Source organism: Microcebus murinus, chromosome 4 (genome assembly GCF_040939455.1).
Source record: "Microcebus murinus isolate Inina chromosome 4, M.murinus_Inina_mat1.0, whole genome shotgun sequence".
Lineage (NCBI taxonomy): Eukaryota > Metazoa > Chordata > Mammalia > Primates > Cheirogaleidae > Microcebus > Microcebus murinus.
Window position 1 is genome coordinate 49573723 of NC_134107.1, and position 15063 is coordinate 49588785.

At 46.4% G+C, this 15063-nt stretch overlaps 1 protein-coding gene across 10 annotated transcripts in view; it reads right to left on the reverse strand.

Annotated features, from left to right (window-relative positions):
• Window positions 1-15063, reverse strand: part of LOC105859950 (F-actin-monooxygenase MICAL2) — a 154822-nt gene that overhangs the window by 83275 nt on the left and 56484 nt on the right. The gene's annotated exons all lie outside the window — the stretch shown is intronic.

Here is a 15063-nt window from a genome sequence, read left to right on the forward strand (position 1 = left end):
TACACCTACAACAGCTCAGGGTGGGCCTGCCACATTTCAAGTGCCCTAGCCGTGTAGCTCATGGCTCCTGTAACCGAACAGCAAAAGGCTAGCAGAAAAAAGGTAGGAATCACCCACATTTCGGATGGATGGGGTAGGAGAAGCGAAAACAATGCAGAGGGAGTCACTGACAACTTCTGGGGATCCCAGGAGTTCAAGCCTGTCCTTCCCCCTCTGGGACCTGCCGCTCCCTATCAACTACGCACCTACCCCAGGGATGGGGCACAAGAGGGAGTAAATAAAGGTGGAGGGGACCACGGAGAGGGTTCCTAAAAGCCCACCCATGCAGACAATGGGAGTCACTGCGGACATTCAGGGAGGCAGCTGCTAGCATCCAGCAAGACAGCCAAGGACTAAGACAGATACTGACAACTCAGCCCCTCTTGGGAAACCCCAGTCACCTCCACCGGCAGCTGCTGACGCAGGGCTGATTCCAGCCCCAGGAACCGCTAAAACAAAGCCTTCAAAACCACAGCGGCTGAGTCAATCCCCAGTCAGTTCCAAGAAAGTCAAAGCTCTTGCCCAGGACTACTCAGCAACGATCAACATATTCTTGGGGTCATTCAAACGGAAGGGCTGGGGGCTTGCCACTGCCTGGACTCATTTATTCCTTCATTTGGCCATTGCTGTCCTAGAGAGGGAAGCATCACTGTCCCCACTGCACAGATAGAGACATAGCACCATAGCTCTAGAACGTGCCCCGGCCAGGATGCTTCATTCATTATTTAAAAAAAAAAAAAAACTTAACTGAAGCACCTAATTCAAAAATAAAAAAAAATCTTAGAGATGTTCCCCCTGAACTATGAAATCATTTAATGAACCAATGTTTTACGTAAGGAACAAGAAACATAAAGCCCTTTGCAATAAAAACACAATCAGCTCCATGGGGTTAAAGAAAGGAAGGAAGAAGTTAAGGGAAAGGCAAGTGGGGGGCAGGAAGCAGCAGAGGGGGACAAATGTAAGGAGAACAAGGCAGAGGCAGAGCCCCACGAGGGAGGCACACAGGGACAGACCCACCGAGCCTCAGGCGGGAGGCAGGAAGTGACCGTTCACAGGTTGCTCTCAGGTTCTCTGAGCAGAGCTGCTGTGCGCTGCTCGTGGACAGCGGCATGGTAGTGGACCGGGGACTCAGTCAGATCACCTTGAGAAGCAGGTACAGGAGGACAGGCCTACGGGCCTCAGCCTCCCCGCCCCGGCTCCAGGAAGAGGCAGCTCCCCACCCTTTGAGCTGCAGCTCCTGGAGGGAACCTCTCTACAGCTGAGGCCTGGAGCTCCCAGCCCCTGTGCTGGGCACCCTTGAACTGCCCAGCATGTCCTGAGTCCACTCAGCTCCCTCTCTCCCCACCCGCAGTAGGCACCTGAGCCTGCGAGAGGCACTTTCCCTGCCCTACCTCTCCTAGCAACCTCATTCTGTAGATGGGGAAACTGAGTCCCAGAGACCAAAAGCCTACCTGTATTCTTTCCCCTAAGTTACAGGCAGAATGAAGAATCTGTGCATCTTTTAAAAAAAAAAGCATACAATAATCTTAAAGCGGTAGGTTACATATGGTATTTACACACACACAGTGCATGTAAAAAGGGCTTTGTAAATTACAATGTTTTTTACAAATGATAGCTGTTATTAAATTGACTCTTAATACAGAGAACTCATTGTCCTGTAGACAACCTTATGGACCTATTTTCAAAAGGACTAGAGCCTACATAGAAAGTTCCTTCTAGTCTGTTATTCAACTAACCAAAAAAAAGCTCCCCAAAGCCATGTCTAACCTCTGCTTCATCCCTGCGTAGGCAAGGTCTTGTTTGTTTTTCCAAAACCCACTTCTTAAGCATTGGAGAGCTCTCAGCCACTTCCCACAAGTTTCCAGCAAAAGTGCAGGCGCCACTTAATCCTATAAAGGAGGTCCTACCCTGCAGCTGGCAAGAGGGCTGCCACCCCCCCTGCCTGAGGGGGAGGAAAGGAAATGCCCACCAGGGGTAGGAGCCCGGGCCGCATTCGGAGCCCTGGACCAATCTTCCAGTTCCAGGACTCCTTTGCTGAGCAGCACCTACTATGTGCCTGGGAAGCATACAGTATATGGCAAAGAAGGTACAAAATTTCAAACACTTTGGTGATATTTTGAAAACATGAACCCAGGCTGGGATCAAGGCAGTTTACAAGAAGCACGACAGGGTATAGGAGTGTCACCTTGGCTTATTCCAGGCTTCCAGAGATCTTAAACCTAGAGCTTCTTTTTATACACTTGGATGTCCTTGCTGCCTTCCCTGGGACAGCTGAGCAGTGTAGTACAGTGCAAAAGAACTAGAAGTGAACTGAGAACTAAAAGCTGAATTTCTCCTCCACTACAAGTACCTGGTCTCCTCCAGCCTCAGTCTGTTCATCCATGAAATGGGAAAAGTCACACCAACATACATCAGAGCATTGCTGGGAGGCTCAGGTTCCTGTCCCAGCCAACGCAGCAGGCAATAGCCTTGAGGGGGCCAGACTCTGTCGTGGGGATGGCAAGGAAGCATGAGTGGCTTGGATCACAAAGAAGGGATTCGAGTAATGAAGCCCATCTTCTGTCTAGTAAGGCACTTTCGAATGGCTAACATGTAGAATATTTTTTCACTATTCCCTCTAGCACTGAACAATAGTAATGGTTATTATTCCAGGAGCAACAACTTATTTATCTCCAACATCTAAAACAATGTAATCATGACTCCATCCATCCATCCATCTACCTTGTTAAATGAAAGCTAACCACTACTCTAAGTGCTTTATTTACCTCATTTACACAGGAGGAATCCTGGAGGAGGCAGGTGGGCACCCCCTCCTTTGGCCATTGGCCTTTCCATAACTCGCTAGGCTACATGGAGCCTTGCTTCCTGCTGTGCAAACTCCTAAGGCAGGTAGGTTCAGAAGGCCCAGCTACCTGGCGAGACTCTGAGCACAAGAGGCTGAGCTGATGATTCCTTGAACCAATCTGTCTGATGGGATAACCTTGCCAACTCCTGAGGCTTTCGGGGGATCTAAAAACCATAGGGCCCAGCGTGGGTTAGTTGCCACTGGTGTTATTAACCACTAAATTAACTTACCAACCGCCCATCCCCCTAGCAGACTGAAGCGATGGTTCCCCCAAGCTCATTCTTGTGTCGGTAAAAGTACAGAAAGACCCAGCTTGTCTGGAGTTTATTTATGAAACATCTCAGAAAAGCCCAAACAACTTCATGGCACACCTGAAGGTCAGACAGACATCCTCTGGGACAGATGACAGTGCGGGACACTCAGGAGCTCGGCACCCTGTGGAACGTGAGACTGGCCTTTCCCACTGCACCCCTCCCGGGCCAGAATTTCAGAGAAGCCACTGACCGCCCACTCCGCAGCCTCCGGGGGCAGGTGTGCACATGGCCAGCGCCTGAGTGTGGCCGTCCCCAGGGACAAACACACCCACGCTTAATCCCTAGGGGACTGGTGAACAAGGAGCAGCTCGCAGGGCAGGAAGGTGGCCAAGGCAGAGAGCCCCAGTGTCCAGATGCCTTTTACCCTGACAAACAGCAATGACAGAGGTAATACTCTTACTCTGTGCCAGGCACTGTTCTAAGTGCTTTACATATATTAACTTACCCAGGCTTCCCAGTCACCAGCTGAGTTTGGTATTATTATCGTCGCCATTTTACAATTAAGAAATTTGAGGCACAGAGGGGTTAAGTAACATGCTTAAGGTCACACAGCTGTACGTGAGATGCAAACCCGGGTTGGCCTGATTTCAAAGACCACACCACACCACTACCTCAGTCCATGGCTCTAAGGAGTGGGAGCCTCAAGGGTGGTCTATCTCAATAGAGCCCTTAGCACCCTCCCTCTCCTATGTCCTGGGGCGAGACTGTCCCTCTCACCTCGACAGTCCCCAGCATCCTGCAGTGATATGCAACCTCTCCTGGATCGGTTCAGTCTAGAAGCATTTGCTCCCTCACACTCAGTTCTCTCGCAGGCCTGAGAGGAGCACAGGTGGTTAGATTCTGGGCTCTGAGCTGGAGTGGAGGCTCCGTGCCTGGGCTGGGACAGGGAGAAGGACAGGCAGAGTACGACAGGGTCCACCCGGCCAAGACTCTGGCAGTCACTTTAATGAACAGTGCAGCAGCACACACGTTTGCCCACTCTGAAAACTGAGTTGAGACAGAACGTGGCTCCAAGGCCCAGGGCCGTTGAGCAACCAAAAAACAAGACCACAGTGCATGTCATCTGAGCCCGGTGACCACAAAGCCTTTTTTGATTCAGAGCTTAATTTACAAAAACAAAAACAAAAATGAGTCAGGATATGGTTACACGATGGCATTGAGCTGTTCCCCCGTCCCACATACTCCCAGCTTCCCGTACGAAGAACGCATTCCGTCATCACAGCGCCTTCCCACCAAGACAACAATAGGCTGCGTTTCTCCGTCTCACAGCAGTTGGCTTGCGGCACCAGACGGAGCAGCGAGAGTGGACGTGAGCCTGCAGCGCGGCGCAGGACATTGATGGGTTTCCCAGGCCTGCTATCAGAGGGTCCAGACACCTAGTGCAGGGACGGGTCTCACAGTGTGTCACTCCAAAGGCCCTCTCGCGGGGGCTCCAGGGAGCAGAGGATCAGCCTACGCATTCCCAACCCATGAGCTCAGGCTGGACGCCAGCCAGCGAGAGCCAAGGTGGACAGAGCACGAAAGGTCGCGAGCCTGTGATTCCCGCCGCTGCCCCAGGAGAGGCAGACTGGCCGTCCCAGGGAGGCGTTCCCACACCAGCTGTGCCTCACGCAGCAATGGACGGTCTGGCGTGGTCTTAATTAAGGAAAGACAGAGTCACAAGGCATTGAAGAGAGACCTTAGAGAGCCTGTCTACTAAAACCTCTCACACCACACAAGGGAAACAGGACGGAGTAGGGAGGAAGAGAGAGAGGAGTCTATGTTTCTGAGGACTTCCTATTGCTAGGAATGAAGCTTTACGTGTTTGTTAGAGCTGGTTAGGTATGTTTTAATATTGCTGTTTTGCAGAAGCGGAAATTGGGACTCAAGCCGGTAAAGTAATTGGCCGTGGGTCACAAAGCTAATAAACGAAGGAACAGAGATTCGACCCTATCTCCCTCCCAGGCTCTCCCTAGCAAGCGCTTGCTGCTGCACATGGTCAGGCTCCTGACTGCTACTCCCAGCTCTGTGACATCAGACCAGGGTCCTCTACCACTCTTATGCCATGGGCCACTTCAGCAGCCTGGTAAAGCCTACAGACACTTTCTCAGAATATTATCTTTAAATGAATAAAACAAAAAAAATTAACACATTTAATATATCTAATAATTTATTAAATAAGATCTAGCTGCAAGTCTAATACTTACATAATTTGTCAGTAATGATATGTATAAATCATGGATTGAGATTTCTGCAACCACTGCAGGATGAAAATATCTATGATTTCTATTGGTGACAAAGTCACAGGCACTGCTAATGTAGGTTTGCTGTCTATACTCATAATTGGGGGACATGCTACATTTCAGTTAGAGCAGTGGTCCCAACCTTTTTGGCACCAGAGACCAATTTCATGGAAGACAATTTTTCCGTGGAGTGGGGGGAATTGGAGGATGGTTTGGGATGATTGAAGCCCATCACATGTGCAGTCAAACCTCCCTGCTACTGATAATCTGTATTTGCAGCCACTCCCCAGTGCTAGAATCACTGCCTCAGATCATCAGGCATTAGATTGTCATAAGGAGCGTGCAACCTAGATTCCTCACATGCACAGTTTACAGTAGGGTTTGTGCTCCTATGAGACTTTAATGCCGCCACTGATCTGACAGGAGGCAAGGCTCAGACAGTGATGGAAGCAATGGCGAGTGGCTGTAAATACATAGGAAGCTTCGTTTGCCTGCCGCTCACCTCCTGCTGTGTGGCCCAGCCCAGTTCCTAACAGGCCACAGATCTATACTGGTCTGAAGCTTGGGGATTGGGGAACACAGAGTTAGAGGTTAGTGAAAATAAGATTTTTTCATCCAAGCTCACAGATCTCTAAAGATTAAAAATCCCTGTACCAGAGACCAGCACTGCTATGAATCCCCAGCGTGAGAGACAATTGTCAACCTCTTCCTTAAACCTGAAGGTCAAAATAATAACAGTTACTATTTACTGAATGTTACAGTGTTGCAGGCCCCCTGCCAAGCCAACTCATTTCCTACTTACAACCATTCTTTGAAGTGGGTAATATTGCCTTCATCTTGCAAAGCAGAACATTTTGGTTTCAAAGTTGAATCTTTAAAGTAAGCTAGATCTACCTAGTGCATGTTCAAGTTTCTTATCAAATGAGATACTAGATTATTGTGATTGAAGACACTGCAAAGTAAGCTGTTAGGAAAAACTATTTTACTTGAAGCTCCCTACTTGGCTATATGAATTTTGAATTCATATAAACAAACAAAATCAATTAGATGCTAAAACTGACATAAGGCTACCAATGTCATCTTTAACCCCAAATTTCAAACTACTAAATCCACCAAAACAACGTCATGGTGCCAGGACATTAATCAAGAATTAATAATAAGCAAACACTCAAGTGTGAAAGTCTAAAGTCAGAAACTTATAAACACAAAATAATGCTGTTGCCTACCTTAAATATTTCAAGCAGGATTTGTCTTGAAAAATAAAGGTAAATATAATATCTGAGCTCTCTCTGTAACCTCACCACCCAACACTAAGTGTTGAAGAAACAGTGTGCCTGGAGAGAGAGTGCATCTCATCCCTTTCCACAAGTCACTTTCTCCACTGAAGTCCTTAAACAAAGGCGGATCAACTGGATATTAAAGTCTGGGATCACTGGTTCACTTATCCCTGTGTAATTCCAGGCAAATCCTTTATCCCAATCAAGCCTCTTTGTCCCCATCTGTAAAGTGGGGACAGCACTCCCAGCCCTTATTACCTCAGAGCTATCGTGAGAGTCAAATGAGATACTAGAGGCAAAATTGCTTTGTAAACAGGAGAGATTTATGCCATCGTGATGTGTTATTAAATCTAACAAAGGATAAGTCATTCCATATGATCGGGAGCTTCCGAGTAACTGTGACAGGCACAAGTACAAGAGGCGCCTGCAGCACAAGAGAGGACCCTCTGTCACTGCCACCCACGCCTGTGGCCACATGCAGCAGGCAGAAGCAAGGCCAGCAGACACGCTGGGAGAGTCTAGACCTGCTAATACTCAGGTTCACAACCCCTTGCAAAGCAGCATAGCCCACATCCTCCCCTCCTCAAGGACCATGGCTCACGGTCTACACCTAGGTGTGTCTTTAAGAAGAGGAGAGTTTCAAAGAGATGGTGAGGAACCACGTCCAACATGTCTGAAAGAGGCCAAGTAGATGAGGATACAAAGGCAGTCACGGTCTTTGCTAACTCCGAGGCCTCTAGTGGCTCTGGAGAAAGCATTTCTACTGGCGGAGGGGGGGGGGCGGGGAAGGAAGCTGGTTACAGCGGGCTGCAGGAGAAAGGGGGGTGAAGAAAGACATGGAGGAAGGAATAGGGGGATTATCTTCCCCAGGCATTTGGTGAAGGGAAGAGGAAATACTGGTTTTTGCAAGAAGTCCGATGGCTGATGGCTGCTTAAAGTGAAGGGGCTGAGAGCTGGGGAGGGAGGTAAAGGGTGAGAACAGCCGCGTGGGAATTGAAACAGACAGGAAACGGGCTGGGTTTTCTGAAAGGGCTGTCCCAGCAGCACTAGGAGGCTCAGCATTGAGTTACCATAACTCAGTAACGACACCCACCAGCGCCAGGCAGCCCTCGAGAGCAGGACCCCAAGTCAGGGTTCCCCAGGTGGGGGCAGCCTGCAGTCAAGGGCGCCAAGGAGCTGCCAACCGTGATCGCAAAGGCCCGACAGGGCCCCACCATGGACGAGAGAATGACGCTGGGGGAGGCTGGCGGGTGGGGAGGAGAGGGAGGCGTTGGCCGAGGATGGAAACCTGGGTTTGCAGCAGGTTTCAGGAGAGCGACACAGTGAGAGTAGCAGCAGCTCGGAGCTGTGGTTAGAGAGGAGCGTTTCCAGTGAGAGTTCGGGTGGGGCAGTCCTGGGTGTGCCAGACTCCTAGGTGTGGCCCTGGGATGGGCTAGGAGAAGAGGGGAAGTGGAAGCTACTGGAGCCTCAAAGGGGCAGGATGTCTGAGGACAGGGCGTTCACGGATGGAACACCGAAAGCGCCAGCGATGCCGGCCAGGGGCAGGTGGAGGAGAGGCAGAGAGCTGGGGAGGAGTGTGGCTACATTGCAGCCCATGAGAAGGGAGCTGTGGGAGACAGGCAGGACAAGCCTGAGCAGAAGGCACCCCGCCAGGCTGGAGCTGGGACCTTAATCCACAGGCGCTGGGGAGCCCCTGGATTTGCGCAGAGGCAGAGCCAGAGCTGTGCTTGGGAAGAGGACCCTGCGGGGGCCAGTAGGTAGCCGGGCTGCAGGGGAGAGAAGGTCACGGGACAGTCCAGAGGCTGGCAGCTGTGATCAGCCAGTCCCTAAACCAAAGTGGGACAGTGGGAAGGGAGAGCAGGGGACAGGCGTGAATTGCAGAGGAGGTGCAGCAGGACTTGACAACTGGTTGGATGCAGGAAGCAGAAAGGAAGTGGGAGTCCAAAATGCTTGCAGAGCGTGAGACTTCAGGACAACGAAACAGAGGAAAACAGTAGCTTTCAGAGGAAAGTGGGTGGGTGTGTTTAAAGGTACTGGAGGGGCATCCTGAACAGACATCCAGAAGTTACCTGAGTTGAAAAACAAACTGTTTTTCCCTTACCATACTCTCACAACACAACCAACACACAACACTTCTGTGACCGCTGGTCACCAATGACATGTGGGAATTTCTCCCCACCAGCAACCAATTCTGCAGTGGCATTTTCCAATTTAATTCGATGCTGACACTGTAGCCCACAGGTTGAGGGCTCAGTCCCACCAGACTGCCCCCACTTCGGATGCCTGTCGCAAGGAGCAGGTTCTGACCAACCGGCTGTAAACAAGGGTTCTCACGTCCCCCTCGTCAGGTTCCATCAACTTGCTCAGGGAAACAATTACCTACATTTATCAACTTATTAGAAAGGATGTTGTCAAAGATGCGGATGAACAGCCAGATGGGAGAGATGTGCAGGGCAAGGCAGGTGGGAAGGGGCAGGAAGCTTCCATGTCCTCTCCCTACATGCCACCTTCTCTAGGCCCCTGTGTGTGTTCGGCTATTCAGAAGCTCCCCAGATCCAGTCCCTTTGGGTTTTCATGGATGCTGCATTATGTAGGAATGACTGATTAAATCATTGGTGACCAAGTTAACCAGTGACCCCTCATTGGGATGACCAGCCCCCATCCTGAAGCTGCCTTATTAGCATACAAAATTCCCAGGGGTTTAGGAGCTGTGTGTCATGCATCAGGGAAAACCAAATACACACTTCACAGCATCAGAGTACCTCAGTGAGGGCACGGGGCTCAGGAGCGGGGATGGGGATGGGGCAGGGATAGAAATGTGGAGAGTCGGCCGGGCACGGTGGCTCACACCTATAATTCTAGCACTCTGGGAGGCCGAGGTGGGTGGATCGTTTCAGCTCAGGAGTTCAAGACCAGCCTGAGCAAGAGCGAGACCCCATCTCTACTAAAAACAGAAAAAATTAGCTGGACATGGCGGCGCATGCCTATAGTCCCAGCTACTTGGGAGGCTGAGGCAGGAGGATTGCCTAAGCCCAGGAGTTTGAGGTTGCTGTGAGCTCGGCTGATGCCACAGCACTCTAGCCCAGGGAACAGAGTAAGACTGTCTCAAAACAAACAAACAAGTGAAAAAAAAAAGCAAAACAAATGTGGAGAGCCATCCTCATGTGGTGATGGGAGAGTGTGGCTGAGTTTCCCCTGAGAAAGCACACCTGGCAGAAGCAGGAGTCAGAGACAAAGCCTTGGAGGATACCAAGCATGCACTATGGAAAAGGAGAAAAAGCACAAAGACAACTTTGAAAAATGGGTCCCCAAAGTTGTGGCATGTCCTTCCCTAACACCACATACAAAAATTTACACAAAATGATGAAAGGCTCAAACCTAAGAGTTGAAACTATAAAACTCCTAGGAGAAAACATAGGGCAAAACTTCATGACGCTGGATTTGGTAACAATTTCTTGGGTATGACACCAACGGCATATACAAGAAGAAGAAAAAAGATGAATTGGACTTCATCAAAATTAAAAACTTTTGTGGAACAAAAGATAATATCAACCCAGTAGAAGGGCAACCCCATAGAATGGGAGAAAATATTTATAAATCACATATCTGACAATGGATTAATATCCAGAATATTTAGAGAACTCTTAAAAGTCAACAACAACAAAACATACAACCTGATTCAAAAGTGGGCAAAGGACTTGAATAGACATTTCCCTAAGAAAGACATACAAATGGACAATAAGCACAGGAAAGCATGCTCAACATCACTAATCATTAGGGAAATGCAAATCAAAACCACAGTGAGATACCACCTCACCTCCATTAGGGTGGCTACTATAAAAGAAAACAAAAAATACATATTGGTGAGGATGTGGAGAAATTCAAATCCTTGGGCACTGCTGGTGGGAATGTAAAATGGTGCAGCCACTATGGAAAATAGTATGATGTTTCCTCAAAAAATTAAAAATAGAATTGCCATGTGATCCGGCAATTCCAGTTCTGAATACCCAAAAGAACTGAAAGCAGGGTCTCGAAGAGATATTTGTATATCCATTTTCATAGCAGCATTATTCATAATAGCCAAAAGTTGGAAGTAACCTGTGCCCATTGACAAATGAATGAACAAATGTGATACACACATACAATGGAAAATTATTCCCCCCTGAAAAAGAAGGAAATTTGGACACATGTTTTACGACATGGATGAGTTTTGAGGACATTTTGCTAATGGAAATACGGCATTCACAAAAGGACAAATACTGTGATTTGATTACTTTAAGTACCTCATCTGAGTGCAGTTAGAGTTACCAAATTTCACAGAGACACAAAGTAGAATGGTAGTTGCCAGGGGCTAGGGGGTGGGGGGAATGAGTCATTATTATTTAATGGTACAGAGTTTCAGTTTTATAAGATGAAAAAAGTTCTGGAAATGAATGGTGGCGATGGCTGCACATATATGTGAAAGTGCTTAATGCCACCGAATCGTACACTTAAAAATGGTTAAAATGGTAAATTCTATGTTAAAATAAAGTTGTATCACAAAAGGCAGTAGGATAGCCTCAAGGAGGAGGAGGAGGTGATTAACAGCTACCGGGCATTTTAAATGTTTTATGTGCATTTCCTCATATAGCCTTCACCCCAGCCCTGTGAGATAACAGTAATAGAAGAAGAAACAGAAGCTCCAAGAAGCAAGACCACACAGTTAGTAAGACATGGACAGTGTTAAGCGCTGTGGCTATTCCAGAGGATTTTTTTCTTCTTCCAAGAAGACTTTAAATCGGAACGGCCCTGACCGTGGCAGCGAGGCCGGCTCCCGCCTGGCCCTGCTCTGCCGGGGTATGGTGGAAGAGCGACCAGCTCCTCTGAGACATCACGAGCACGGGACGCAATAAATTCCTTAGGCCTGAGACAGCTGTTACTCACAGATGGGAGAGACTCCAGTCTACCTTTATGTTTTTCAACCCTGAGATTTCACAATTCCTTTTATGGGGAAGTCAGATCATGTTACTTTCCACTCAAACGCCTCCTGTGGCTTTGCATCTCATTCAGTTTACTCTGAATGAGATGGCCGACAAAGTCCGGCCAGTGGCTTCAAGGCCAACCCCACTCTCTCTCTCTCTGGCCCATCTCTTAACACCCCTGGCTCCTCCCAGCCACCTGGGTCTCCTCGCTGTTCAAAACTACACTGAGCACACTGGCTTGTCAGCACTTGTACACCTGCTATTGTTCCCTTTGCCTGGACTTCCCTTCCCTCTAAGAGCTGCACACTCATGACTTGACTTCCTTTAGGTCTCTGCTCAAATGCCACCACCTCCTGGAAGCCTTCCAAGGACATCCTATATCAAACCGCAACCCGCCCTCCCCCTCCCCTGCTGTGTTTTCTACCTAGGACTTACCACCGCTAGACACGTGCTCGCGCACACACAGACACACACACACACACTCGGACCACACACATTTGTTTATTGTCTCTCACCAACAAGAACATAAACTCTAAGAGGACAGGGACTTTGTCTGTTTTCTTTAGTGCTGTATTCCCAGTGCCTGGCACATAACAGACCCTCAAAATGATTTTCTTGAATGTGTTAATAGTTGTGAAACATTTAACTCAGGGTTGGCAATTTTAAACATAAGAGTAAATGAAAACAGTCTGGTGGTTCCTCAAAAAGTTAAAACTAGAATTACCATATGACTCAGCAATTCCACTCCTAGGTATGTACCCAAAAGAAGTGAAAACAAGGACTCAAACTGATACTTGTACATCAGTCTTCATCACAGCATTCATTATTCCTAACAGCCAAAAGGTGCCAAAACCCCAGTGTCCACCGATGAATGAATGGATAAACAAATGTATATGTACATACAATGGAATATTATTCAGCCCTAAAATGAAGACAATTCTGGTACATGTTACAACATAGAGGAACCTTGAGGACATCATGCTCAGCGAATAAATCAGTCACAAACACTGCATGAGTATATATGTATGAGGTGCCTAGAGCAGTTAAACTCCAGAGACAGAAAGTAGGGTGGTGGTTGCCAGAGGCTGGGAATGAGTAGAGAGTTATTGACTAGTAGGTACAGAGTTTCAGTTTTGTAAGATGAAAAAGGTTGCAGAGATGAATGGCGGTGATGATTGCATAACAACATGAATGTATTTAATGCCACTGAACTATACACTTAAAAATGGTTAAAATGTAAATTTTATCTTATGTATATTTTATCACAGTTAAAAAAAACTTCATACTCAATTCAGTTATTGAAAAAGTTTTAAGTATGATTGGAATAACACGGATATGTAAATTCACTTTTTTAATCATTTATTTTATGAAATCTAAATACAGATTAAATATTTCTGATTAAACCTTAGCATCTGCACCGAGATGTTCTATATGAGTAAAATACATACCAGGTTTTGAAGACTTAGTACAAAAAATGCAAAATTATCTTTAAATATTTTTATAGTAATTACATGCTGAAATGATAATAATTTTGATATATTGGGTTAAATAAGTTATTAAGATTGAAAAAGAAAAGGAATGAAGTTTTGACATGTACTACCATATGGATGAACCTTGAAAAATATTGTGCTAAGTGCAATAAGCCTAACAAATGACTCCACTTACATGCAATATCCGGAACAGGCAAATTTATAGAGACAGAGAGATTAGAGGTTATCAGGGATTGCTGCAGGGAGAGAGGAATAGGGAGTTTTTGCTTAATGTTTACAGAGTTTCTCTTTGGAGGGATGGAAAATTTTGGAAATAGAAACTGGTGATGGTTGTACATGGTCATGAATGTAACTAATGTCACTGAATTGCACACTTAAAAATGGTTAAGATGACAAATTTTATGTTATATATATTTTACCACAATTTAAAAAGGCATGTTTGGAAAACAGGAAAAAAGAAAGAATAAATACATGCAATCATTTTCTTACAGCTAGTGAGGAGCGACAAGCAACCCCATAGTAAACATCAGTATGTGCCTTCCTCGGGTGGAAGGGCACATGGACCTTCCTGTGCTTAGATACTCCAGATTGGGACTTAACAGAATTTTCCCTGGTGTGTTTCTCTGATCTAGACAGCTCTCCCCTACAGAAAGCGTCCTGAGAAGAAAATCTTTCCACTGCAGAATTCCCGTGGACAAGCCTTTGGTGTAGCTTGCTACCCAGTATTCACATCTCTTGAGACTATGACAGATGGCAGGAGGTGGAGAGTATGCCAGGGTGCAGTGAAATATGGCACACTCAGCTGACAGCTCTGAGCAAACTCTGACATTATGATATACTTGGTTTATCTTTCCAAGAAGCTAATAGAAGCTTGAGGTGGATACCTTTTTTATGTAATATATTTCATATATGATAAAAGTATATGTATACATTATTATATTTATGACTTACTGTCAAGTATATACTTCTCTAACTATATTCATATATTTCAATATTTTTATTGGCATATATGTTAATACACGTTACATAGAGAGCTGGTAGCCTATAGCTGACCATCCTAGATCAACTGGGAACCATGTCATGTGGCCCCCTACCCTTGTCTCTTGCAAAACTCATTTGCTAAAAGGCCAAATAGGAGAAGACCAAATTGCTTGAACCTGCAGACATTTGGTTCTCTTGTACACAGTTTGACTTCTTCCTCAGCTCAATTCTGCCTCTTCCCCCATTCCTTTCACAGGTGTTGATTGCTAATGAACATCTTGCACTCCAAATACCTTGTAAGTATTTTCTTTTGTAGAATTCAAACTATGACAAATATCTATTACATGTCAGGCATTATCCTAGGTGCTGGAGAATCAGCAAGGAACATATGAACAAAAACTCCAGCCCCCAGGGAACTTATATTTTAATGGAATTTCTGGGAACACTTTTGCCTGTAGGATAAGGAAATGTATGTAGCTAGAGCAGCCCCTTCTACCTTCTTTCTGCCTTAAAAGCAAATGTGAAGGCTGGAGCTACAGCAGCCATCTTGTGTCTATAAGGTGATGAGTATAAGAAAAAGCCATACTGTCCAATTCCACACCCACTAGCCACATGTGGCTATTAAGCACTTGAAATGTGGCTGGCCTGAATTGAGGTGACCTGTAAAACACATACAAGATTTTGGAGATTTCATATAAAAAAGTAAAATATCTCAGTAATCATTTTTTTATACTTACGACATGTTGAAATGATAAAAATTGTGGATATATTAGGCTCACTGGGTGAGCCCTGGTATTTCCAAGCCTTGATAGTGGGTTTGCAGAAACCAGTGCAAACCAATCCCTTCATTTCCTCATTTGCCTGTCCAAAGTTATATCCAAGCATTGCTCTCTGAGCACCCATTATTTTATAATTAAAGAAATACATTATAAAA